The 27,912-nt window shown below is 36.6% G+C and overlaps 1 protein-coding gene and 1 long non-coding RNA gene across 2 annotated transcripts in view; one reads left to right on the forward strand and one right to left on the reverse strand.

The window, feature by feature from the left end:
* The first annotated feature begins 13,396 nt into the window (after positions 1-13,396).
* PRRC2B (proline rich coiled-coil 2B) overlaps positions 13,397-27,912 on the forward strand; it is a 118,508-nt gene continuing 103,992 nt past the window's right edge. The window contains exon 1 of the mRNA XM_074293913.1: positions 13,397-13,521. The gene's annotated coding sequence lies outside the window, so the exon portion shown is untranslated. The remainder of the gene's footprint in view (positions 13,522-27,912) is intronic.
* Positions 15,859-27,837, reverse strand: LOC141557759 (uncharacterized). Its single transcript, XR_012486891.1, has 3 exons — positions 27,706-27,837; positions 16,150-16,232; positions 15,859-15,997 (listed from the first exon to the last, which is right to left on the reverse strand). It is a non-coding gene; the product is annotated as an uncharacterized LOC141557759 (long non-coding RNA).

Consider the following 27,912-nt stretch of genomic DNA (forward strand, 5'->3'; position numbering starts at 1 on the left):
GCTTGGTGATTGTCTCAGTCTAAGGTTCTGGGATCATAGATTTGGAGCTAGAAGGAATCTCTGAGACCATCTAGTCTACCCCCTCACTTCACAGATAAGGACATTAAGTCCCAGAAAGGTTGCAATTTGAATAAATTTATAGATGATAAATAATAGAGCCTAGATTAGAATCTAGTTGTAAGGGATCTTAGAGATAATTTGGTGACTACCCAAGATTGTACAAGTAGTAAATGACTGACCTGAGGTTTGAACCAAGGTCCTTTGACTCCAAATCAGATATTTGGCTTTGTTTTTTTCAATTATACCCTACAGGTGGTTCTCCCAAACTGGAGATGTGTTGAGTATGCCCACAGTGATAGACACTATAGTGTCAATCTGAGGACCATCCTACCTAAATCAAAGGACAGTATGATCACCTGAAAGCTGTCCTTAGATTGATGATTTTTTTCAGTCCCACAATGAATGGATCTAAGATCTGTGTTAGGGTAGGAAGAATCCATATTAATACAGTCATGGATCCTTAGAAATAGCTCAGAAAAATATTGTCTGACTCACTTAGCACACAGTAGATGTTGAATGAACAGTAAATTAGCTGGCAATGGCAATAATCACTTTGCAAGAACTATTGATATCACTTCTCCCTTATTAGTTTTGGAGGGACTCCAATATTCATTCTCTCTCTCTCTCTCTCTCTCTCTCTCTCTGGTGTATGTCAGTGTGTGTGTGTGTGTGTGTGTGTGTGTGTGTAAAAACTTCCTACCAAAAAAAAAAAAAAACAAACCCAGCACCAACTTCCTACAGGAAGAAGAGGCCCCTTATTCTATTTTTCTTGAGCAAGGAGACTCCTGGGCTGTTGTGCTTATCAGTTAGCCTCAGAAGGAAGAAGGAGGGTGGTCAGGGAGGCAGGAGGGGAGTCAAAATATCCCTAACCTGCTCAGCCTCCACTGTCTTGTGATATTGAAACCCTAGAACCCCCTGACTCAGCACTGTTATAAATAATCCCTTGGCCAGCCTCCCAGGGCCACCAATCTGCCAGGGCTGAGGGAAGAACATTGAATGCCACTCGAACTCCCAGGGCAAGGTGAAAGCCTCTTGCCCTCCAGGCCCAGAGCCAAGCATCAACAGACTGGCCCTGCTATTAATCACTCCCTCCTCTATGCCTCGGACTTCTCTCAGAATTGGCTGGCTCTGACTTTTGGCTGTTTTCTGGCTGAGAGGGACCTCTTCCTGGCAATCTTGTATTTCAATGACTCCATCCTTGGTGAAATGATAAAATCAGAAAATTTAGAATTAGAATAAACCTTAGAGATTAGTGAGGCTGTCTTGCTGAGGGCTAAATTGAGACTCTTTTGAGAGTCCCTTGTTCAGTAAGGAAATCAAGATCAGTCAAATTTAAAGAAATTAACTCTGACTATTCATTGAAAAGGGGCAGGTAGGTGACATTGTAGATAGAGCATCAGAACTGTAGTCTGGAAGGCCTGAATTCAAATGTGGCCTGCAGAAGGCAATGGCAAACTACTCCACTATCTTTGCCAAAAGAGCCCCATAGATAGCATGGATAAACACACTATGGTCTCTAGGGTCACAAAAATTCAAACTCAAGTGAAAGACTGAACAACAATATATAATAAGAAGAAATATATAAGATGCTAAGTGAAGTGAGTAGAACCAAGAGATCATTATACACGGCAACAGCAAGATTATACAATGATCAATTCTGATGGATTTGGGGTTTTTTTTTTTTTTTGTTTTTTTTTTGCTTTTTTGCTTTCTTTTTTTTAAATCAAGGTGATTCAAGCCAATTCCAATGGCCTTATGATAAAGAGAGCCATCTATATCTAGGAAGAGGACTGTGGGGATGGAGTGTGGATCATAACAGTATTTTCACCTTTTTTGTTATCTGATTACTTTTGTTTTCTTTCTCATTTTTTTCCTTTTTATCCAATTTTCTTGTGCAGCATGATAATTGTGGAAATATGTATAGAAGAATTGCACATGTTTAATCTAAATTGGATTGTTTGCTGTTTAGGAGAAGGAATGGGGAGAAGAGAGGGAGAAAAAATTTGGAGGACAAGATTTTGTGAAGTCAAATGTTAAAAAATTATCTATGCATATGTTTTGAAAATTAAAAGCTTTAATAAAAAAATTAAAGAATTATATAAGATAATATGATACATAAAATATATATCTTTTATTATAAAAGAAAAATGAATGATATTAAATGCCTAGTGGCAATAAAAAAAAAAGTTCACTGAGCCAGGGAGAAGCACAATCAGATGTACTCCAGGAACATCACTGTGGTGACCTCATGGAGCGAAGATTGGAAAAGAGAGAGGTTACATATGGGAGAACCTATTATGAATCTACTGCAATCCAGGAGGAAGGTGACAAGGGCTACATTGATGGCCCTGAGAGTAGAAAAAGGGAACACATTCAGGAGAAACAGTGGAGACAGAATCATAGTCTGGAAAAAGATACTGTGAAAAAATTTGCTGAGTTAGGAGCCAAAGGTTCTGGGTTTGAATTCTGACTTTGATATCTATACCTATGTGATCTTAGACAATCATTTTACTCTTTTGGTCCCCAATTTCTTCCACTGTAAAATGAGGAGCTTGCACCTGCAAAAACCCCTTCTAGCTCTAAATCTTAATGATCCTAGACAGTTGGATGTTTAATTCAGTCTAAATTATGTTTGAATTTCTCCACATTTATCATATTTATGTCATTTCTTTCCTACAGCACTAAGACTTTTCTGAATTTATCATATTTGAGGTTTTCTTCCTAGTGAAAATTTGTGTTTGTGTCACTTGTTTAAAATGCCCTTCTAGATTCTTTACTGCTGCTTTACTCAGCCCTCTGCTGAAACCCAGGACAGAGGGTTCACTGGAGCTTAAGTCAGAAGACCCAGGTTCAAAACCTGTGTGAACTTGGGCAAGTCACTCAACTATCAAAAGAGAGGGTCAGAAGAGAGAGGCTCTAAAGTCATTTCTGTGACCCTCTATCTCAGACTCAGACTTTGTATATTTAGGGTTCTAAGGATCAGCTCATGTGCGTGCGTGTGTGTGTGTGTGTGTGTGTGTGTTTGCAATGTTCTCCTTACCCTTACTTCCCCAGGAATGAGTGAAGGAACTCAGGATGTTTAACCAGGTGAAGACACTCAACACAAGATGGAATCTTCATCTCTTTGAAGAGATGTCATGTGAAAAAGGAAACACACTGCTCAGCTACAGAGGCCAAACTTGGGGCATTGAAGAGAAGGAATTACAAGATTTAGAGATTTATAGGAGGAAAATTCTCTAGCAGTGAGAGCTGCCCCACGGTAGAAGAAGTTGCCTTGGAGCTAGTGACTTCCCCTCACTTGGGGATATCGGATGACTTTCATTAAGGAGGCTGTTAGGGAGATTCTTGTGCATATTGGGTTAAACCGTAGGCCTTCTCATTCTGAGATTCCATAATTCTATCCATGATTCCTTGATTTCAGGCCTATGGTTGAGGAATGAGAGGAAGAAGGGGGAGGAGAAATCATTTTGCCTCACATCCCAAGGCTATCACTTGTACTTAAGTGACATCAAGTTAAAATAACCACTTAAGGGAGTCTTGGAGGAGACTGAAGAGGAAGAGCTGTCAGAAAAGGAAAACATGAAGGTGTGTGTGGAAAGAGGGCAGGGTTACTGTTGCCAGGCAGCCAGCCCCAGGCTTTGGTTGCCTTGGTGATGCTATGTGTATCAGGGAGAGCTCCGAGTGTGTAGATCCCTGCTGGAGGTAGACGGAGTTAGGATTATGGGCTGGGAGCCTCAGGTTTTTTTAGCCCTCCCCTTCCCCCAAAGAATGAGGTTCCATGCTGAGGTTCCTATAGCAACCTCAGGAGGGTGAGAAGAACCAGATTCGCCATGTCTTAGGGATACCTCTGCCCAAGTCAGCCTGAAATCTGGAATCCTCACGATCTAGAGCCAGCCAGCCAGCCAGCCCTCTGGCAGAAAGAGGCTGACCCTTGTGGCTGGTTCTGCCCCTTTTGGGTTGGGGATTGAGACAGGGCCTGGTGGTTGGTTGTACCTGGGGAGTAATAAAAAAGTGCACTGGAAGCTCCATTTGCCAGGATTCTCATTATCAACCTCCTACCAATCATCCTGGCACTTAGGGACATGCTTACTTAGGGTGAAAGTATTCTCCTCTGGGTAGTTCCAGTTGAAGCAATTACCTTTTCCTTCAACCAAATACTGCTGTGGCCCTGTGGTTTCTGGCCAGCAGTGCCCTCTAGTGGAAAAAAGGGTTTTTTGGGGAGTGCAATTATTTGGCCTAACCATTATTGCAAAAATCCAAAATACCCTCAAAATGTAATGATCCAAAATGTATCTCTGTGCCTATTATGTGCAAGATGACTGTACTACACGTGATAGGTAGTGAAGGATGAGGATCCTGAGGAAACTACCACACAGCATGTGCTTAATAATTGTTTTGGAAATGAAATGGAAAGGCATTGAAGGAAAAAGATGATAGAGTTCCTATCCTCAAGAAATTTACAATAGAGAAGTATGAAATTTAAATTTTAAACTTTGTGTCTCCATAATATCTACGCTAATATTTTGTACACAGCAAATGCTCTTAGTAATTTTTTAAAAATTTAGTTGAAGATAGTATCTATGTATCAAATGAATAATGAATGTTAAGTGAATTCAGGAGAGATAATAATAGCTCCCATTTGTATAGTTTCTTCAAGATTATAAAATGTTTTCTTCACAACAATCATTCCAAGAGGTATTTATCAAGCATCTACTATGATTTTAGGCCCTGAGTAATTACTGATCCTACAAAGACAATTTGAAAATTCTTGCCCTAAGGAAGCTCACTTTTTACTGGCCAGATTACAGATAAGTATATTTACTTATCAAAGAATTACTTAATAAATTAACTTACTAAAGAACTACTTACTAAAGAAAAGATACCACATATCAACAGATGAGTATCTGTGTGTGTGTGTATATATATATATACATGTGACACCTCCTTCTTGCACTTAGAGCATATTTAAAACTGCACCAAGTCTTTTGGAACATAATGTGTGTAAGATAATTTGAGGAAGGAGAAAATAATAACAATTGAAAGATGAGGAAATACTCCCTGCAAGAAGAAGATGGCATGAACTGAGCCCTGAATGATGTTAGGGATTCAAAGAGGTTCCATTGAAGAAGTGCATTCTAAGCATGAGCAAAGTGGGAGAAATGGGAGCTGGAATCCCTCATTGAAAGAGTGCGAGTATTATTATCCTCATTTTACAAATGGACAAGCTGAGATTCACCTGCTCAGTTATACAAGTTAGTTATTAAATGTCAGAGCTGGGTCTCAAATTCAGGCCTTTTATCTCTAAGAATAGGACTAAGTGTGCTATACTCCCTACTACAACACTGTACTAAGGCTGAAAAATGAACATATTTTGGAGGAATTGCTTAAGGTTGAAGTGACTGGGAAGAAATAGAAAAAACAGGATTATATAGTTGAAAAGGAATTAGATTGGGAATCTTGTTCAGTTATTCCAGTCATGTCCAACTCTTCATTACAGCATTTGGGGTTTTCTTGGCAAAGATATTGGAGAGATTTGCCATTTCCTTCTCCAGCTCATTTTACAGATGAGGAAATGGAAGCAAACAGGGTTAAGTAACTAATGAGTTTTTAATGTCTGATTTGAATTCAAGTTTTCCTCGCTCTAGTCCCTGTGCTTTATCCACTGAGCCACTTAGCCATCATATAGTAGAAGTTAGGAAACATGAATTTTGGTCCTGACTTTGCCACAAATACACCTTGGATGAATCTGTTCCTTCAAAGTTTCAGTGTCTACATAAATTAAAATTAGATGGTTGAAATAACTGGCTTAAAAAATATTTCCCAGGGGATAGCTAGATGGCACAGTAGATAGAGCACCAGCCCTGAATTCAAGAGGACCCTAGTTCAAATCTGGTCTCAGACACTTAACACTTCCTAGCTGTGTGACCCTGGGCAAGTCACTTAACCCCAGCCTCAGGAAAAAAAATCTTTCCCAAATCTGATATTTTTATTATCCAAGCTGCCTGAAAACCTTGTCTAGACAGTCCCAATTCAGGTTTTAATTGTTTTGAAGTTTTATGTTTCCTAGATATTTATAACAATATCATTCTACATTGTCAAAGGGTATATGACTAAATTTCTTAGGCTTCTGTTAGGGACTTTTGGTTTTATTGTATTAATAAGTGGAAGGGAGGAAATAGTAAATCCAATATCCTCCCAGTATTATTGAATCCCCAAGATTACTGACAGGGATTTTCCTTTTATTTTGGATCAGAAAAAGAAAGGGAAAGAAAGATGGCAAGTCTAATTTCCTCCTGTTTTTAAATCCCCCATCATGTGTTAGCTGAGTTGTCTATCACCCAGCATCAGGCTATTTGGAAACCAATAAAAACCATCAAATAGCTATTCAGATAGCAACTGAGATTCAGCCAACTACTGATATGGGTGAAATTAGCAAACTGGAATGATCCACTATGTTTTTATATTTATAAGACTATAGAGTCAAAAGCTGGAAAAGAACTCACAGATAATCTAGTATAATCAACTCTAATTTTACAGATGAAACTGAGACAAAGAGAGATTAAGTATCCTAAAGCCATATAGCTAATAATAGCTTGAACTTAAGCAAGAAGGCTTCGAATCTAATGCTCTTGGCACTACTGCCTCCTTTTTGTCCATTACTTTTTAAGTTTTATTGCTGTCTTTTGTTTTTATATCTGCCATCTACAGATTTCAATGTATTCTTCTTCAGAGAACTATTCTTTATAATAAAGAAGAACAAAAGAGAAAAAAATTAAGCAAAACTATTAACCAACACTGATAGTACATTCTACACTCAGACTTCTCTTTCTTCCCCTTCTGAGACTGGAGGGAGACATTGTTCAGTCTTGACTTTTCTTCATGACCTCATTCAGGGTTTTCTTGGCAAAGATACTGGAATGGTTTGTCATTTCCTTCTTCGGTTCATTTTATAAATGAGGAAACTGAGGTAAAGCATTAAGTGACTTGTCCAGGATCACACAGTTTAGTAAACTGATTTGAACTCAAGTTTTCCTGACTCCAGGGCAAGATCTCTATTCACTTTACCACCTAGGAGGGAGGTACTTTTCCTTATCTTTTCTTTCAGGCCAAACTTGATCATTATAATTTCATTTTAATTATAATTGCATTTTCTTTGTTGTTGTTCTTTCCATTTATGTTATTGTAGTCAAAGTCTGTATCAAGCACTCTGTCCTCTTGTGGACTCATATGGGCCTGTCAAACCAGATAATGTAATTGGAAAATGCCTAACAGATTTTTAAAAGCTGCAAATTCAATATGTAGTTCAAAGAAATCTCTTAAGTATGAAGTAGTAGGCCCTGTTTCTATTTTAATTTAGCATCACCACTATCCATTGTTTTCCTGTTTCTATTTAATTTGCATTAATTTTTATCATGTTTATAATTTCTGATGGGACAATAATTTTCCATTACCTTCACATATTGCAACCTGTTTAGTCATTGCCCAAGTGATATATGTCCTATAACTTTTTACTGGGACACAATCATGCAAAATTACTGCATAAGAGTGTCTTGTTCTAGCTCCTGGACAGCTCCCCCAAGAACCTGGCTAGTTCTAAGTCTCAGAGGATGTTTGACATCCCTTTCTAATCATGTCACCTCTGTCCTGCATGCCTGCAGTGGGGACTTAAAAGCCTCAGTCTACTCTAACCTTTCCCAAGGAAACACAGGCTTGCCCCTGTTCCAAGAGTGAGCTGAGGCCCTGGGAATCCTTTGGATGACTGACCTAGTACTGGGCTTCGCCCAGGAAATGTGAGCTGTGAGACCTAAATTCTAAGGCTGAGAGTGGATAGGGACAACTGCAGAGCTGGAGACTTCTAGGAAAGACTGAGGCAGAATTGAGCTGTGATAAAACAATTCAATAAACATTTATAAAGTACTTGTTGTATAAAGTCTTATACTAGTGCTGGCAGATGGGAGGAGATGTCCCTGCCCTCATAGAGTCCATAATTTAGTAGGGAAACAAGATATAACACAGATAATAATAATACATTGTAACATATAATACATTTTTTAGGAACAATTGTTTCCTAGTATGTGAGAACAGAGAATTTGAAAACATTCATTTATATGGTAAAACCTTGCTCTCAAAGTCCGATTCTTTTTGTACAGCAAAATAACTGTTTGGACATGTATACATATATTGTATTTAACTTATACTTTAACATATTTAACATGTATTGGTCAACCTGCCATCAGGGGGAGGGGGTAGAGGGAAAGAGGGAAAAAAGGCTTTTGCAATGCATATATCTTGTAAATAAAAAAGCTATAATAAAAATAAATAAAGAAAAGAAAAAAAGACAAAAAAAAAAAAAAAAGAAATGGGTCTAAAATAAGAGTCAACAGGCTTCAAATTAGGTCCTAAAGGTTTGAAATTAGTTAACTATGTAAAGTGCTTTGCAAACTTTAAAGCACTATATAAATGCTAATTTATTAGTATTACTATAAGCATGAATAAAATATGTGATCCTTACTCTGGATGTAAAATCAGGAAAATTTGAGTTCACATTTGACCTCAGATATTTATGGGCAGGATAATTCTGAGCAAGTCACTTAGCCTGTATCTATCTCAGTTTCCTCAAATGTAAAATGGGAATAATAATAGCACCTACTTCTCAGGACCAAATGAGATAATATTTGTAAAGCTCTTAGCACAGTACCTGGTACATAGTAGATATTATATAAATATTGCTATTTTCACTATTATTATGTGTAATCTGTAATCTCTATTTTGATTTAATATTTTATTTTTCCCAGTTTTATATTTTTTACATTTGTTTTTAAAACTTTGAATTCCAACGACCAAAGGGCTATAAAACTCTGAAAATCCTTTTATCCAGCAATATCTCTATTGACTCTGTATTCCAAAGAGTTCATAAAAGAAAGGAAAGGACCCACATGTGCAAAAATGCTTGTAGCAGTCTTTTTTTATGGCAAGGAACTGCATGTTGAGTGGATAGCCCTCTGTTGGGAATTGGCTAAATAATTTGAAGTATTTGAATGTAATGGAAATTAAGTTCTATAAGAAATGATGAGCAGGTTGATTTCAGAAAAGCCTGGAAAGGCTTACATGGATTAATGCTAAGTGAAGTGAGCAGAACCAAAAGAACACCAAACACAATAACAATGTTATTATATGATGATCAACTGTGATGGAGTTGACTCTTTTCAACAATGAGGTGATTCAAGGTAATTCCCACAGACTCGAGATGGAAAGTGTCATCCACATCCAGAGAAAAAACTATGAAGATTGAATGTGGATCAAAGTATTCTCACCTTTGTTATGTTTTTGTTTATTTTGTTTTTTTTTTCCTTCTTGTTTTTTTCCCTTTTGATCAGATTTGTTTGTTTGTTTGGGTTTTTTTGCTCAGCATGATGAATATAGAAATAGATGTAAAAGAACTTCACACATTTAACCTACATCAGATTGCTTGCTGTCTTGGGAAGGGGAAAGAAAGGGAAAAATCTGAACATAAGGTTTTGTGAAGATAAATGTTGAACACTATCTTTGCATATATTTGGAAAAATACCATTAATTTAAAAAAAAAAAAAAAAGCTTTGAGTTCTATAGTCTTTCCTTTCTTTCCTTCCCTCCCCAAATTGAGAAGGCATACGTGAAGTAATGAAAAACATTTCCATAATAATTACATTGTGAAAGAAAACATAACTATCCCCCCACACAAAAAAAAAAAAACTTTCAAGAAAAATAAAGTTAAATAATCTGCTTCTACCTGTATTCAAACAAAACATCTGCATATGGATAATACTTTTTTTTTTTTTTAGTGGTTCAGAGTAATCTTGGATCCTTATATTCTTGAGAATAGCAAAGTGAATCACAGATGATCATCTTACTTTGTACATAGTACAATTTATTTTTGCATAAACTCAAAAGACTTCCCAGGTTTTTCTGAGAGCATCCTGCTCATCATTTCTTTTTCTTTTTTTTTTTTTTTTTTTTTAATTTTCAATAGTATTTGGTTTTTCCAAATGTATGTAAAGATAGTTTCTAATGTTCATTTTTATAAGAATTTATGTTCTGAATTTTTCTCCCTCTTTTCCTTACCTCCCCCTTCTCTAAGACAACAAGCAATCTGATATGGGTTAAATATGTGTAATTTTTAAAAGTATATTTCCATATTTGTCATGTTATGCAAAAAATCAGACCAAAAGGGGAAAAACCACAGGAGAAAAAAACAAAAAGATGAAAATACCATGCTTTGATTCATTCTTTATAGTTCTCTGTAGATGCAGATGGCATTTTCTTTTCCATGTCTATTGGAATTGTCTTGAATCACCATATTGTTAAGAAAAAAGTCCGTCACAGTTGATCATCTCATATTCTTATTGTTACTGTGAACAATGTTCTCTTGGTTCTGCTCATTTCACTCAGGTCAGTACATATACGTTTTTCCAGGCTTTTCTTAAATCAGCCTATTCATCACCTCTTATAGAATAGTATTCAATCAAATCACATACCACAATTTATTCAGCCATACCCCAACTGATGGGATCATTCAGAGGATCTAGCAATTGATTAGAGATGGGGCATGAGAAAATAGAAAGAGCCAAGGATAGCTCTTAAGTTGTACCTGGGTGACTGAAAAGAATGTGGTGCCCTCAATAAGATCATAGAAATTAAGAGGACAGGTAGGTTTGGGAGGAAAGATGAGTGATGTTTTGAAATTTGACATGCCCATGGGACATGCTAGTGATAGTTTGGAATTGACCACAAGTTAGTGGCTGAGGTCTGAAATTGAAACAGAAGACCTTTAGAGTCATTGTGCTGATCTTACTTTATGCCTATAAAACCAGCTGCATACCAGACAACTTGAACCAGTTCCTCTTTAATGGTCTTGGGAAGATTCTGAACATCACCTGGAAAGATAATGAGGAGAAAAATCTTCAACTCTGCCTCAATAAGTCTTTTTCCTTTAAATGAATTTGTTTTAATTGCTTGAGGGGGGAATGACAAAGAAACCCCAAAACTCTGAAAAATCCTTAAGGGACAAAACCTCCTTGGACTCTGCCTCAGGGAGGGGACTCCACCCAAAACACAGTTTCATCTTTGTTATCTGGCTCAGTTTAGAAACCCATTGAATTAAATTCAAATTCTAACTCTGGCTGAAACCCAGCCAGGAGCCAACCTGGAACTCCACCCACAGGCCCCTTTAGCTATAAAAGAGACAAGCTGGAGCCCTCTCTTTTCGGAGATCCCAAACATGGCAGCCTTATGCCTGGCATCCCAAAGGATTTCTGCCCACTACAACCCTGGTTCCAGTGCCCTTTTATCTCTACCTTCAACTTTATTAACTAGACTCTACTTCCAAACCCCATAATAAACCTCTTTTATCAATCTAGGTTTTTGGGTCTGTAAATTCTTTTACAGGGGATTCTTGCACCGCTACTAGACCTCATTTAACTCTGTATCCTTGTGCTGAATCCAAAGGGGCTTCAGGGGAGCTCTATTTGACTCCCTGTACCCCGAACCTGCCACTAGATCTCAATTAAATATAATTTCATTTAGGTACCCCAATTCTAAATCAATAAGGTACTGGACACTGAGGTCCTTCCTAGAACTGAACTGCCAAGCATTCAAACTCCACTGCAAAGAGTATAACTCTAATGGGCTGACCATGTGTACCAATGCCAAATGTACATTTGCCTAAAAGTCTGTTGTACAGAAGCGATATAAGGACATTCTCAAGGTCTCTCTGAAAAAGTTTATTATTGATTATAAGATATAGAAGACACTGGCATAGGATCATCCAACATGGCATGGCTGCATCAAAGAAGCACAATTGTGGGTGGCTCAAAAGAAACATAAGATGTGAACGTATCTTCCTCCCAAATGGCCGTACAGGCTGTGTCCAACCTGTGGGAGAACACCCTGAGCCCAGATTAGGATCATCAGCTAGACAAATTTTACCTTGACTTCAACATGTTATTTTGGTCCTCTTGGAGCACAAAGGACAAATCATAACAACTAAAGCAGGGGTTCTCAAACTACAGCCCGCGGGCCAGATGTGCCCACTGAGGACATTTATTCGGTCCACTGGATTATGGCAAATGGGCTAAGGGGCGGAGACAGAGTGTGAGTTTTTGTTTTTACTATAGTCTGGCCCTCCCACAGTCTGAGGGACAGTGAACTGGCCCCCTATTTAAAAAGTTTGAGGACCATTGAACTAAAGGATGCAGGGAATATTTAGAGAAAGAAAAGTGTATTTATTAATGACCCAGCCAATGCTCCTCCAAAGCAAGAATTGTCTTTTGCCTTTCTTACTATTCCTAGCAAGACAGCTAGGAGATCAGTGGATAGGCTTGGAATCAGAAAGATCTCATACCCTTCCTTGCTAAGTGTCCCCAGGCAAGACATATAACCTCTGTTTACTTGACAAAAGGATTCCTTAGATCCACTGGAAAAGGAAATGGCAAACCATTCTATTATCTTTGCCAAGAAGACCTCATAGAAAGCTATGGACTGTGACATCATAAAGAATTGGACATGGCTGAAACTCTGAACAGTAGCACTTAGCTACTTAGCACCTAGCACAGTGCCTGATACATAGTTGGTACTTAATAAACGCATATTGACTGACCAACTTAGTTAAAAGAGCAATATTCCCCTGGCTGTCCCTCCTGTTGCTCCTTTGTGTTGAGAAACCTGAATGAGGTAGCCCCTTGTGTCCTTTCTGTACTCAGGCCACTAGGAAGTTAAAGCCTTCTGAGCCAATTAAGTGCCTGGAAAGTGCCTGGAAATTTACAATACCTTTTAAGGAAAAATTAATCTAATCTACATGAGGTGAGACCTTCAGATCTTTTTACAATCACAAAAGGGAAGATATCTAGAAGATGTTTCTTTTAGTCATCGAAAAAAAATGTATCCAACTCTCTGTGACCCCATTTGGAGTTTTCTTGGCAAGGATACTAGCGTAGTTTGCCATTTCCTTCTCCAGATCATTTTACAAATGGGAGACTAAGGCAAACAAAGTTAAGGGACTTGCCCAGGATCACACAGCTAGTAAGTGTCTGAGGTTAGATTTGCACCCAAGTTTTCCTGACTCCAGGCTAGTCTATCCACTGGGCCATCTAGTTGACGATGGTTACTTGGAGATTAAGAACCACCGCTCCGGAGAGAGATGAAGATTGGATATGTAGATTTGTAAGTCATCTGTATAGAAATGAAATCAGATCCATGGAAGCTGATAAGATCACCAAGAGTAAAGACAGAGAAGAAAGCTGGGGGGTATAGACATCATAATGGGAGCAGGGGAGAGATTTGGATGATGATACTGCAAAGGAAACTTAGAAGGGTCAAACAACTGGGAGAAAAACCATGTCAGAGCAGGAAGGAATGATCAATCAGTGTTGATATCTACAGAGAAGTCAATAAGGATGAGGACTGAAAAAAGCCATTGGATTGAAGGTAATTGAAGTTCCATAGTAATTATCCTCCCATTCATTCAAAAATATTTATCAAACCCCTACTAGGTCCAAGGCAAACTACATCTACTCCTACTCCTATTATCATCACCACCACCACCACCACTACTACTACTATACTACTTGATAACATTTATATAGTGCTTACTATGTACTAGCATTGTGCTAAGTGACAGTTATATTATTGGGCCTCACAATAATCCCAAAAGCAAGATGCCATTATTACCTCTGTTTTACAAATGAGGAAACTGAGGTCAGAAGACATTAAGTGATTTGCCCAGGTTACACAGCTTGTAAGTCTCTGAAACAGAATTTGAACTCAGGATTTTCTGACTCCAGGCCAAACATTCTATCCCCTATGCCACCTAGCAGCTTCTAAATGCTCTGTAAGAAACAAAGATCCTAAATAGGAAGCAATTACCATAAATTTAGTCAAAGGCACTTGAGGAAAACAGATAAATTAGGGGAAAAGGGTATCAGATTAATATAAGAAAAGGGATCTATTAATCCCCTCAGCCAGAAGGGACACTGGTTTGACAAACCAATAATGGCCTGGCAGGTCTAAATAAATTTTAAGAGGAAGGGGATTCAGGAGAGGAACAGAGAGGAAGAGAAGAAAGTGCAGGACTTGAGTAGGAGCAAGAGTAAAAAGGGGGTGCATTGTGATGGAATTCCATTGCCTTCCCTTTTGTGTTCTTGCTATGAGGACATCCCCCTGAAGGGATCAGCCCAGGACATTGACTCAAGAGCCCTGTGAATAGTGACATTAAATAATGACACTAAAGAAGAAGCATTTATTTCTGTTTTGCCCTTGCACATTAAGGATTGAGAGACTTTTCCATTCAACTTACAGCTGAAATTATCCCTATATGTTGTTTCCTCCATTAGAAGGCAAACTCCTTAGAGAACTAATGCTTAGCTTAATGTTTTGCATATAGTTAGAGCTTAATAAATGCCTTATTCATTTATTCATTCATTTGTAATGGAAAGTTTTTGTCCCTTATGCCTTTAGTTTAATAAGGAAGCTACTCCTCCAATTCCTAAAGGATCTGGGTTAGAGGGAAAATGATTTAAAATATGTAAATGTATTAAATGGTGATGTAGTGATTGGGTTCTTTAACATGCTAATTTAGAAGAGAGATATTTGTAATACATAATTTTGCTGAAGGGAAAGACAAACTATGGGATATCACATACCTATTTCCAACTCTACTCAGTTGCCCATATTAAACCAGTCTATGGCCAGAGCCTGCCTCTCCCCAAGCCAGAAGATACATATGTGTGTGTCTATATATATGTGTGTGTATATAATTATATATATATGTGTGTATATAATTATATATATATACATATATACATACATTTATGTATGTATATATATATATAATCATATATATATATATATATATATATATACACACACATATATATAGGATGATCTCTTTAATAATGGTTTGGGGAACAGCATAGGGCTGGGAGATTGGAGTTAGGGAATAATATCCTATGTGTGGGTGATGAGTAAAAATCATTACTTATTAAGTATAAGCTATATATATGAGGTCCTGTGCTAGGCTATAAATGATATGGGAACATAATTGACACAGTCCCTGCCCTTTAGTAGGGGGGGAAATATGCTCATACTCAATGATAGACAGTATAAGGCATACCTTTATTGTACATTACAGGTATTGGTTTTTTTTTTTGTTTTTTTTTTTTTTAACAACCTGTGGCAACCCTGAGTCTAGCAAGTCTATTGACACCATTTTTCCAATAGCATGTACTTATATTGTGTCTCTGGGTCACATTTTAGCAATTCTTTCAATATGTCAAATTTGGCTGATTCCATCTTTTCTTTCCTCAGATTTCCCTATTCCCCTGAGACACAACAATATTGAAATTAGACCAATTAATAACCCTACAATGGCCTCGTAAGTGTTCAAATGAAAGGAAGTCAATCATTAAGGCAAACTTTATTGTCTAATTTGCCATAACCACCCCAACCTTTAGCAACCACTACCCTGATCTGTCAGAAGCTATCAAGACTCTCCACCACAAAAAGTTTAAGGCTCATTAAAGGTTAAGATAATGGTTAGCCATTTTTTTTTTTAGCAATAAATTGTTTTTTAATTAAGGTATGAAATTTTTTTTGGACACAATACTATTGCACACAAAAGACTACAGTATAGTACAAATATAACTTTTATAAGCAATGGAAACTGAAAAACTTAAGTGACCTACTTTATTGTGATATTAGTTTTCTTGCAGTGGTGAAGAATCAAACTGGCAATATCTGCAAGGTATGCCCGTAGAGGGTTTTAAGGCTGGCCAAATGAATGTTAGGGACTAGTGGAGGAAAGGATGATGGGATTTGGAGTGCAGGACTTGGATCTGAGGTCAGCTCTGTCTCTTGATATATTCAGTGGTACTGAATTCACCTCTTCAGGTCTTAGCTTTCTCATCTGTAAAATGAATGGTTTGGATTAGATCAAGGCTTCTGAATGTAGGGTCAATGAATTTTTTTTTTTTTTGATAAATATATATTACTATGTAATTAACTTTCTTTTGTAACCTTTGTGAGTTCTGTGTATAATGGACCAAGACTGTGACTCACCCAGCAAAGCTTGTGTGGGAGTTTGGTGACTGCCGAAAGGCTGCTTCAGACCAGTGATTATAATATGAAGGAGCTCATAAGACCTGAAAGAAAGACATAAGAAAGGGTGAAAAATGTGCAGGAAATACTTGAAAATTTTGGAAATTATTTGTTTTTTACTTTTTCCTTCATGTGGGGCAAAAAGCACCTCAGCCAGTCAAACCTGCTATTTTCTAAAGCTCTTACTGGCAGCTATCCCAGGAAAGAAAGGGCTAAGATGACCTCTGGAGCAAAGTGATTTATTTATAGAATTTGCATATAAACCTTATTTTTCCTTATAGCACTTAATATTAAGGTTATTTGTATGAAGTTATTTTTTTTTTCCTCTAGGAGAGACCTCAAGGCATAATAGCAGAGGGCTAGACCTTGAGTCTAGAAGAAAATCCTATCTGGGAGACTCATTAACAGTGAACTACTGGGAAGTCAGTTAACCTCTCTTGGGCCTCAAGCCACTATTTAAGTTTGTGTACTAAATTTGAGACCAGTTTGGATCCAAATGAGTAAGAAGGGTTTCCTTCACTGATTGAATCACAGATGCTGAATACTTTTTTTTCTTGTTATTCACTCATTTCAGTCATGTATAACTTTTGGTGACCCCATTCAGGGTTTTCTTGGCAAAGATACTAGAAGTTTGTTGTCTCTTCCAGATTACTTTACAGATGGGGAAACTGAGGCAAACAGGATTAAGTGAATTACCCAGAGTCACAAAGCTAGTGTCTGAGATCAAATTTGCACTCAGAAAGATAAGTCTTCTTAACTCAAGATCCAGCACTATCCACTCTCCTCTAGTGTTGCTAAACTCCATAAAGGTATGGATCTGTGTCTACTATCCAGTGCAGTGCATTGACTTTGCAACTTTCCAGTAAATATGTGTAGATTGAATATTGTCATTAAGGAAGATCTCACAGAGTCAATGGTTTCAGAATAAAGAATTAGAGACTGAAGAGTTGCAAGGGTTTTTTTGAAAGAAGGTGGTGTATTCTGGATGAGGAATGTAGTATTATAGAGAACTATAAGATATAATATATATTATATAATATATAATATACAATAAGTTATTCCTAGAGCCCTAAATGGAGTGTTCAACTCCTACATAGGACACTTACTTTATTGTGTGACTTTTGAGGTGTCTCCACTTATCTAGCCACAATTTTTCTCATTTGCACATTGAGAATAATGATAGTTGTACTATCTCACTCACAAGGGTTTTTTTTTTTTACTTTAAAAATATATTTTTATTTAAAAAATATATTGGAGGAAAACAGTAATAACTGAGTATAATATCTCATTGTAAGCAACTCAAATAGCATGTCATTATATTAGCCAAAATGCACAAAGTATTAACAGATTCTTTATTTTTAAAATTTTAATTAATTAGTTTTTACAAAAATTTTATGCATAGGTAATTTTTCAGCATTGACAATTGCAAAACCTTTTGTTCCAACTTTTCCCCTCCTCCTCCCCATCCCTTCCCTCAGATGGCAGGTTGACTAATACATGTTAAATATGTTAAAGTATAAATTAAATACAATATATGTATACATGTCCAAACAGTTATTTTGCTGTACAAAAAGAATCGGACTTTGAAATAGTGTCCAATTAGCCTGTGAAGGAAATTTAAAATGTAGGCAGACAAAAATAGAGGGATTAGGAATTCTATGTAGTGGTTCATAGTCATCTCCCAGAGTTCTTTCCTTGAGTATAGCTGGTTCAGTTCATACTGATCTATTGGAACTGATTTGGGTCATCTCATTGTTGAAAAGAGCCACGTCCATCAGAATTAATCATCAGATAATATCGTTGTTATGATCTCCTGGTTCTGCTCATTTCACTCAGCATCAGTTCATGTAAGTCTCTCCAGGCCTTTCTGAAACCATCCTGCTGGTCATTTCTTATAGAACAATAATATTCCATAACATTCATATACCACAAGTTATTCAGCCATTCTCTAAATTGATAGGCATCCACTCAGTTTCCAGTTTCTGGCCACTACAAAGAGGGTTGCCACAAACATTCTTGCACATACAGGTCCCTTTCCCTTCTTTAAGATCTCTTTGGGATATAAGCCCAGTAGTAACACTGCTGGATCAAAGGGTATGCACAATTTGATAATTCTTTGAGCATAATTCCAAATTGCTCTCCAGAATGGCTGTATGTATTCATAATTCCACCAACAATGTATCAGTGTCCCAATTTTCTCACATCCCTGCCAACATTCTGCATTATATTTTCCTGTCATCCTAGACAATATGACAAGTGTGTAGTGGTATCTCAGAGTTGTCTTAATTTGCATTTCTCTCATTAATAATGATTTGGAACATCTTTTCATATGGCTAGAAATAGTTTCAATTTCTTCGTCTGAGAATTGTCTGTTCATATCCTTTGACCATTTATCAATTGGAGAATGGCTTGATTTCTTATAAATTAGAGTCAATTCTCTCTATATTTTGGAAATGAGGCCTTTATCAGAACCTTTGACTGTAAAAATGTTTTTCCAGTTTATTACTTCCCTTCTAACCTTGTTTGCATTAGTTTTGTTTGTACAAAAACTTTTCATTTTGATATAATCAAATTTTTCTATTTTGTGATCAATAATGACCTCTAGTTCTTCTTTGGTCATAAATTCCTTCCTTTTCCACAGGTCTGAAAGGTAAACTATCCTAAGCTATTCTAATTTATTTATAATCTCATTCTTTATGCCTAGGTCATGAACCCATTTTGACCTGATCTTGATGTATGGTGTTAAGTGTGGGTCAATGCCTAGTTTCTGCCATACTAATTTCCAATTTTCCCAGCAATTTTTGTCAAACAGACTCACAAAGGTTTTTGCAAAAAAGAATATTTTGTTAACTGTGAGGTACTATATACATATGAGCTGTATTTTGTATTAAAATACATTACATGCTTTTAATCAGTCCACGTATTTGTAATATACATATATATGCTGATTGTTTTGTAATGTATCCATCAACAAACACTGAGCTATATAAAAGACCTTTTGCTACTCAATCATGTGGGATACAGAAATGTATGCTAATGAAGCACACACGCATCAATATACTGTTAAAAAGATCATCAGTGCTTTGAGAGCTGGTAGGAACCTTAGAGATCACAAATAGGAAACCAAGGCCCAGAGAGGTAAACAACAGTCAAAATTTGGGCCAACGTTCTGATTCCAAATCCAGTGTACTTTCAATTAGATAAGACTGTCTCATGAAATCACTGAGCCTCAGGTTTAAACTCAGGAACCACAATTCTGAGTCCAGGGCTAATGGGAAAATATCAAACTAGCTTGAGATGGAACCTTTCTTAATTGCAACTAAAACAGATTATGTCTCAGGGGTAGAATGCAGAAGGTTTGTAACAGCTACCTAGCAACCAAGAAAAGAAAGGTTTCCATGCCCTAAATATTTGCCTAGAATTATATTACTTGGTGTCCTGTGACCTGAGGCAAGGCCAATTCCTTTTTCTGATCCTAACTTACTTGTCTGAAAAATGGGACTGACAGCTCTTGGATTTAACATGAAGATATCTAAGGAGGAAAAAATGAAGAGTAAACTACTTTGCCCACAGAAGGTGGTTTCTTGAAGGGTCTTGTTACTTGGTTTAGGAAGAAAATAAAGAAATCTGTATTCTTATACTACACTAAAACAATTGGTTGAACAATGAAAAATTGACTAGCCAGTGAGTTACTGTTTTATGTTGTATTCTAAATCCAGGTTCTCTTTAAATTAAATTTTATTTTTTAATGAATAAAAACCATTTTTCTCTCCTTCCCAACCTTATCCTCATTGCAAAAAGAAAAACAATCCTTAGAAACAAATATGCCCAGGCAAAGCAAGAACATTCTTACATTAACTGTGTACAAAAATATATCTCATTCTGCACCCTGAGACCATCATCTCTTTGTCAGAAGGTAGGTAACAGGTTTCATCACTGGTCTTTAGAATCATATAGGTGACCATTGCATTAATTAGAGTTTTTCTAGTTTCCAAAATTGCCAAATCTAGTTTCATTGACTTATTTCTCAAGCAATGTGGTGTAATGGAAAGAGCATTGAATTTGGAGTCAGAGATCTTGGGACTGAATTTTGGCTCTGTTCCTTATCTGTGTGATTTTGGAAAAAGTTACTTAATCTCCTTCAGCCTCTCTTTCCTCTTCTATAAATTAATTAGATTGGATTAAATGGTTTCTACGATTCCCATCTAACTATAAAGGCTATAATTCCTAGAAAAATCATAAAAGTAGTTTCTCTCTTTTTAATTTTTTGGACAGAAAGAGTAAAAGCCTGCTTTGACTTCAAAAGTCTAAATGCAGAAATTAATTACTAAATGTGGAGGGTTGTCAGGCAAGGAGAGGTTGTCCCTCTCAAATCAAGCCATACTTGTTTTTGTTTTTTTAATTATTATAGCTTTTTATTGACAAAACATTTGCATGGGTAATTTTTCAACATTGACCCTTGCAAAAACTTCTGTTTCAACTTTTCCCCTCCTTCCCTCCACTCCCTCCCCTAGATGGCAGGTAGTCCCATACATGTTAAATATATTAAAGTCTATGTTAAATTAGATCTGACTTTATTTGTGTGGAAAGTGTTTTATAGTTTTGTTCATATAGTACCTGACTTTCCTTTAAATCAAACCATACTTGTGATCATTCTGTTCCATCTCTCAGTGGAGAAGCTAGCCCTGGACAGGACATGTGTTTTGCTTAGAAAAGGGAATTTATTCCTATCTTACTATTAATTCCCCTTCATCTACAGCCAAATTGAGCTTCTTGCTCTTCCTCACAGGATACTTCATCTCTAATCTCCATGCTCTTGCATGGAATACATTTCTGCCTTATCTCTTTCCCTTTTACTCACCATTTTTCTTTAAAGTTCAGTTTGGGTTAGTTTTTTAAAAAGATTTTTTTATAATCACCCAGTTACTAGTGCCTCTCCCATCCCCTAATTAACTTATATATATCTATATATGCACATATTACATCTCTTGATAGAAAAGTAAGCTCTTTGAGAGCAATAGGTGCTTACTATTTGTCAAATTGAAAATAAATTAACAAATCTCTCATCCCTCATACATTCCTCATTAATTCCCCAGAAACTCTGAGTATCTTCTCCTCCCAGATTCTTTTATAAAGATAAACTAGGTCATCTTTTTCTTCAATTATTACCTAATCTTTAATTACATTAAATTACATTATTTACATTATATATATTACCTTATAAATTACATTATTTATGTAATTTTATATACAAATTTTTATATATACATATAAAAATGTATATAAATTACATTAATTATTTAAAGACATTGTCTCAGTCAAACTGAGCCCCAAGAAAGACTATAATTTAAAAAAACCAAGATCTCTCACTGTATAGGGGGCCATTCCCAGTCATCTTGTACTTTATTTAGTACACAGCTTGATGCACACTAGATGCTTAATGAATGCTTGTAGATTGATTGATTATGTAAGCTTGCTAGAGATGACTAACCCCATTTGACTTTCACCTCTGTCTTCTACCACCAATGATGCCCTTAGCATTTTGGATTCAGTTTAAACTATTAGTTGTAGCTATTTGAGATTTTGTTTTGTTCCATTTCACTCAAAGGCAAAAACTAGTAGTTTTTATTATAGGCATATGGGATTTCCTCAAATAGACTACAAGCTCCTTCAAGACTGACATTGTCTTCCCCTTTGCATTGCCCTAAAGTGTCTCTCTGTCCAATATCTTGCATGCTGCTAGCCCTCAATGCATGCTTGAAGAATGAATAAATGCATAAGAAGTTTAAAGATCTATTTTTATGAACCATGAAGGTGAAGAGGACCTCTGCCAGTTTCACTGTACTCTTTTTCACCCTTCGGTTGTCAGAGAACACCCAGGTACAGTTTGATACAAAGCAACAAATCATTTTGAATTTCCCTGAATGAAAGATGATGGGAGACATACACACATGCACGCACTCACACGCACACTAACAAATTCGACTGCTGCTTAGGTACAACTCATACAGAACAAGCTAAATTAGTAGGGAAGAGCTCATTGGAAAACACCGCTGTTCATTCTCTGATATATCTATGTTTGGATTTATTGTGACATGGATAAAGTTTCCATTCATTAGAGGACTAATGTTTTCATTATTTTTGTTAACATTTTAAATTCCTCATCCATGTACTATCATTATTACCTCTTCGATTCCTATTATTGATATTTACCCTTCCCCTCTGAGATGATAGTGGTTTCTCAAATTGAGTTATTTAGCCATTATTATAGTTGGTATAGGATTCTTACTATCTCTTTTTTCATTATGTCTCCATTGAATTTACCTTTACCATTAGCCACTTACCCCCTTGCCCAAGTAAGTAGTAGACTACCTACTTCATTTATTATTCTAAGGGAATATTCTTAAGAGGAAAGTTATTGTTGTTCATCCTTCATTCTCAAAGAGGACCAATGACATCAATAGAGTGGTGTGAAGTGAATTGAATTTAAGTGAGGCAGAACTGTGCAAAGTCATCAGCTTCACTCTCTCCCCTCAAATCATTGTAGTTTAATGTCAAAATGGAAATAAAGATGACTGGGAATAGCCCCCGATGCAGTGAGAGACCTTGAATTTTTTAAGTTAGTCTTTCTCGGGGCTCAGTTTGACTGAGGCAATGCCTACTCAGTAATTAAAGACTAGGTAATAATTGAAGAAAAATATGACCTAGTTTGTCTTTATAAAAGAATCAATTTGGGAAGAGAAGACACTCAGAGTTTCTGGGGAATTAGTGAGAAATGTATGTAGGATGAGAGATTTTCTTGATTTATTTTCAATTTGACAAATATTTATTAAGCACCTATTAAATACTTAATATCTGAGGAGACTCAGAATACAAAAACAAACAAACAAAAATCAAAATAAAAAAGAGGAAAGGGTCCTAGTTTTCAAAGAGTTTATATTCTACTGGTTGATATAACATAGTAATAATAAGTAATTTTGAGAGCAGAGGAGAGAAAGGTAGCCTACTAAAACTCCCAGGTGTAGAGCGGAATCAGGGAAGATTTCAGGAAGGTGGTAACATCTAAATTGAAATATTAAGTATTCTGAAGGGTTAAAATGAAGAAGAAATATATTCTATCTGGTTCAGTCTGTACTAATGTACAAATATGGAAGATGGGATATAGAGTTCTGGAAACAGCTAGTAGATAAGACACTAGCTATGTGACTCTGGGCAAGTCACTTAATCTTGCTTGCCCCAGTTTATCTGTAAAATGAGCAAGAGAAGGAAATTGCCACTCAAGTATCTTTGCCAAGAAAATTCCAACTGAGGGCAGAACTGAAAACGATTAAACAACAAAAGTTTTGTTGGAAGACAAAGTATGGAGGAGATCAATATGAAATAATTCTGGAAAGGAAGGTTGGAACTAGAATGGAATAGAATTTAAATAACAGGTTGAAGAATACAATTTTTCTTCTGGAAACATCAAGATTTTTGAACAGAAGACTGAAGTGGTTAAAGGAAGGATGTTAGGAAGATTATTTTGGCCACTGGGTGGAAAACAGATTGGAGAGGAGAGAGAGGCAAGGGGGAGTTAGATCAATGAAAGAATCTATTTTCTTTTTTTTTTTTGCTGAGGCAATTGGGGTTAAGTGACTTGCCCAGGGTCACACAGCTAGGAAGTGTTAAGTGTCTGAGATCAGATTTGAACTCAGGTCCTCCTGACTTCAGGGCTGGTGCTCTATCCACTGCGCCACCTAGCTGCCCCGAAAGAATCTATTTTCAATAGTTCCTGTGAAAAACAGTGAAAGTCTGAGTTCAGATTATACTAGTGGTGATAATATTAATATTTCTATAGCATTTTAAGTTTTGCAAATCACTTTATAAATATTGTCTCATTTGATCTTCATATTACCCTGAGAGGTAGGTGCTGTTATTATTCTCATTTTACAAATGAGGAAACTGAGGTGAAGAGTAGTGAAGTTACTTGTCCAAAGGCTCAGAGTTAGTAAATATCAGAGGTTGGTCTTGAATGCAGGGTTGTTTTTTTTTTGACTCCAACTCTAGCACTCTATTCAAATTTGAGAGAGACAGTAGAGGCAAAAATGAGGAAACTTAGAAATTGCTTGAATATGAGGCATATGAAAGAGGGGGAAAGTCAAAGATGATTGTGTGTCATGAACCCTGGGCAACTAGGAAGATTATAATTCCTTAAACAGAAATAGGGAAATTTGGAAGGAGAATGGATTTGCAGGGGTGAAGACAGTAGATACTAGGTCATCTTGTTTTGTTGTTGCTGTTGTTGTTTTTCTTTTAGTTAATAACTAGGTTGAAGTTCCAGGAATCAGAAGAAGTGATTAGTAAGCATTCCATGCTGATTTTAGTATTGACTTAGCCATCGGCTTTTAAAACAGCCAATTATGAAAACTTAAAGACATCTATAGAATATAGAAACAAAATCTATTCTGTGAACAATAGCATATAGCATTTACATAATATTTTACAACCATTATCACATTTTATCCTGTAAACCAGAGCTTCTTAAACTTTTTTCACTGATGACCACTTTTCAGTTGAGAAATTTTTATGTGCCTTCTGGTACATAAGTCTATAAAATAAATATACCAATCAAACATTTGCTGATAATAAATCAAATTTATCTTAAAACAATTCTTTGGCATACATGTAACTTTACCATTTATTAAAGACAAAAGCAAATTTGCATACCTAATAAGGTGGATGTTTATTTTTACACAAAAAATTAAATCTTGTCAGAATATTCGATACCTTTTACTGCTGCCAAATTTTTCATAATCCCCACTTTAGTCTTAACCCACAATTTAATAAGGTTTGCGCTAAACCACCTATTAAGGAAGGTGCTATTATCATCCCCATTTTATAGATGAAGCTAAGGACAGAGCTTAAATGACTTAAGCAACGTCAATAGCTAGTAAAGATCTGAGGCAAAATTTGAATTCAGGTCTTTCTGACTCTCAAGTTTCCTATCCCCTGAAATATCTAGCTACCTTTAAAATAAGGCTTTTGTCTCTGTCTATATATCTATATAAATACATTATTTTATTTTGATTTTTTAAGTGTCCTCTGGGAAGATGGAAGCCAGATCAACGTATCACTGAAACTATGATGGAATTAAATTTACTGGATTCAGATTCCAATAAGAAAATGAGATTAAATCATTTTAGGTTCAAAAATTGGACTTTTTTTTGAGCATTCTCCCCTTTAATTTCACCAAAGGACCAAACCCAATTCAATTCAGAAAGGCTTTATTAAAAGGTGAAAATGAAAACAGGAACTATCTTCAAAGAACCTTATGTACAAAGATAAATAAATACAAAAATATACAAAGTAATGTGGAATGGATAAGTACTAATAACTAGAATTCTGAAAAGGTCCAGAGGGGAAAATGCCAAAGGAGCTGAACCTTGAACCCAGCTATGGCTGGAGGTCCAAGTGAGGAGGTAGAACCTTCTAGGCTTGGAAAAATAGCTCCAGAAGCAGAAGATAAAACTGTATATGAAGAACAATAGATGGGCCAGTTTGGCTGAAACTGGAGGACAGGATGGGGAGGAATGAGAAATCAGTGAAGAGAGGCTGGAGCTAGATAATGAAGACCAAAGTGCCTTTAAAAGCCAAACAAGGGAGTTTGCATTTTATCGTTCATTCATTCCACAGGTGTGTACTATGTGCCCAGTACTGAATTAGATGCTGCAGAGTCAAAAACAAAAAAGGAAATAATTTTTGCCTTTGAGGAGTTTATATTCTTTGGGGGTAGTAAGAGAAAATGAGAATTGTAAATTCAAAATACAAAGTACTTTCAAGGGGAGGGTCCTGGCAATTGGAGGTATTGACTCAAATCCCACTTTCAATAGGAAGCCTTCCCCAACCTCCTTAATTCCTGTATTTTCCCTCGGTTATTTCCTATTAATCTCATATATAACTTATTTTGTATACATTTGTTTGAAGATTGTCTCATCCATTTGATCCTAAGCCCCTTGATGGCAGAAACTATTTTCTGCCTCTTTATATTTCCTGAGCTAAATATGGTGCCTGGCACATAGTAGGCACTTAATAAATGCCTTTTGATTGATTGGATCAGAATAGACCTCTTGGAGGATAATCTTTACAAAGGCACAGAGGCTGGCAGATGGGGTAGTGTATAAGGAGAACAGTAAATAGGCCAGTTTCACTGGAATGTACATAAAGGGCTGCAATGGCAAGTCAATCTGGAAAAGTAGATGAGATCCAGAAAGTAAAAACTTTAAATATATTTTATCATGAAGGCAATAGGTTGGAACAAAGATATGGGCAGATCTATACTTCTGAACTATTAATTTAGCATTTGGGATGAATTTGAGAGAGGAAAGATGCAACCCTGGAAGGCTAATTAAACATTCCAGTTAAGTAGTGATGAAGAAACCCTGTAAGAGGGGTGGTGGCCATATTCTAGAGGCCAAAGGGAGCTATACTGAAACTTCTCCATGGCAGAAGTGACCAGTTTCGGCTGGCATCAAAAGATGATGGCTCCTTGCCTCACAGGAGGAGGGCTTCAAGCTGAGGCTGAATAATCATTGATTCTGGAAGTGGTAGAAGAGGTAGAGAATTTTTCCTCAGGTACATACATTAAACTAGATGGTCTCTTATATCCTTTTCATTAATGAAAAAGATCAGTTTTTAAATTTTGGAATTATCTGGGCTCTATTTCACAAACCATCTACGGGTAGGCATTTTCCATATTCCTCTACAGGTAAATCTCAAAATAATCATGCCTGGTTTTCTTCATCTTCAAATGACTCCCCCACTTCACATATTAATTGTTCTTTCTCTTTCCTCCTTCTATTATTTAGAAAGTTATTTTACCCTCAGACTCTCTCATTTTTCTTTTCTCAGAATAGTAAAACTAAACTTTATTCCTATGTTTCATTCCAGCCTCATCAGAACTTCACTATCTCTTTTCCCTGGATAACATCTTTTCACCCTCAAGCAAATTGGTTCTTTAGGCCTACTTGACTCGGATTTAGAGAGAAAACACAAAATATGGGGGCCACAAGTAAGCCAGTACTCTTTTGCCAGCCAATGAATCAAATCTTTCCCCCTTTTTACCATAAAGGATTTATGAATTTGAATAACAGCAAATATTGATCAAAGAAGCTTACCTCGGGTAAAACATACAACAAACTTTTATAAATAGAAGGCCTGGGGGCTGGGAAACAAAATAAAAATTTTCCTAATTCTGGTTAATGCTTGAAATTATAGAGCATCAAAGTGAAAAAAGCTTAAGTGTTAAAACGAAAACCTTCCCTAGAAAGTGGAAACTTGGGTTATCAGTCCTTTATATCTTTGCAGAAGGATTTATGAAAAGAATCATAGTCAGGGAGAGGTTCTCTAGATTTTTATAGCTGAAAGAGACATCTAAAGTCATCTACTCTGTTACACCCCTAGGGACTACTCTAACCTGGTAGCTCCTCTTAGAGCTACTCTTAATGCCGTCCGTTGACAGCACGGCTAGGCCACACTTACCCGTCTTCGGGCACCAACCCGGATCCCATAGAGACAGACCACCATTAGGTAGGTGTGAAGCAAAAAAGAACTTTATTCTGAGATAGCACATATTTATACCCCACTGATGATATGGGGGAAGGGGGAAGTCCTCTAGGAACCTGGCATAATGTGATTGGCCTGAGCGTGCTAGGCTTTGAAAGCACTAAGGAGGGAGGCGTGGTACCT

Source organism: Sminthopsis crassicaudata, chromosome 2 (assembly GCF_048593235.1).
Source record: "Sminthopsis crassicaudata isolate SCR6 chromosome 2, ASM4859323v1, whole genome shotgun sequence".
Lineage (NCBI taxonomy): Eukaryota > Metazoa > Chordata > Mammalia > Dasyuromorphia > Dasyuridae > Sminthopsis > Sminthopsis crassicaudata.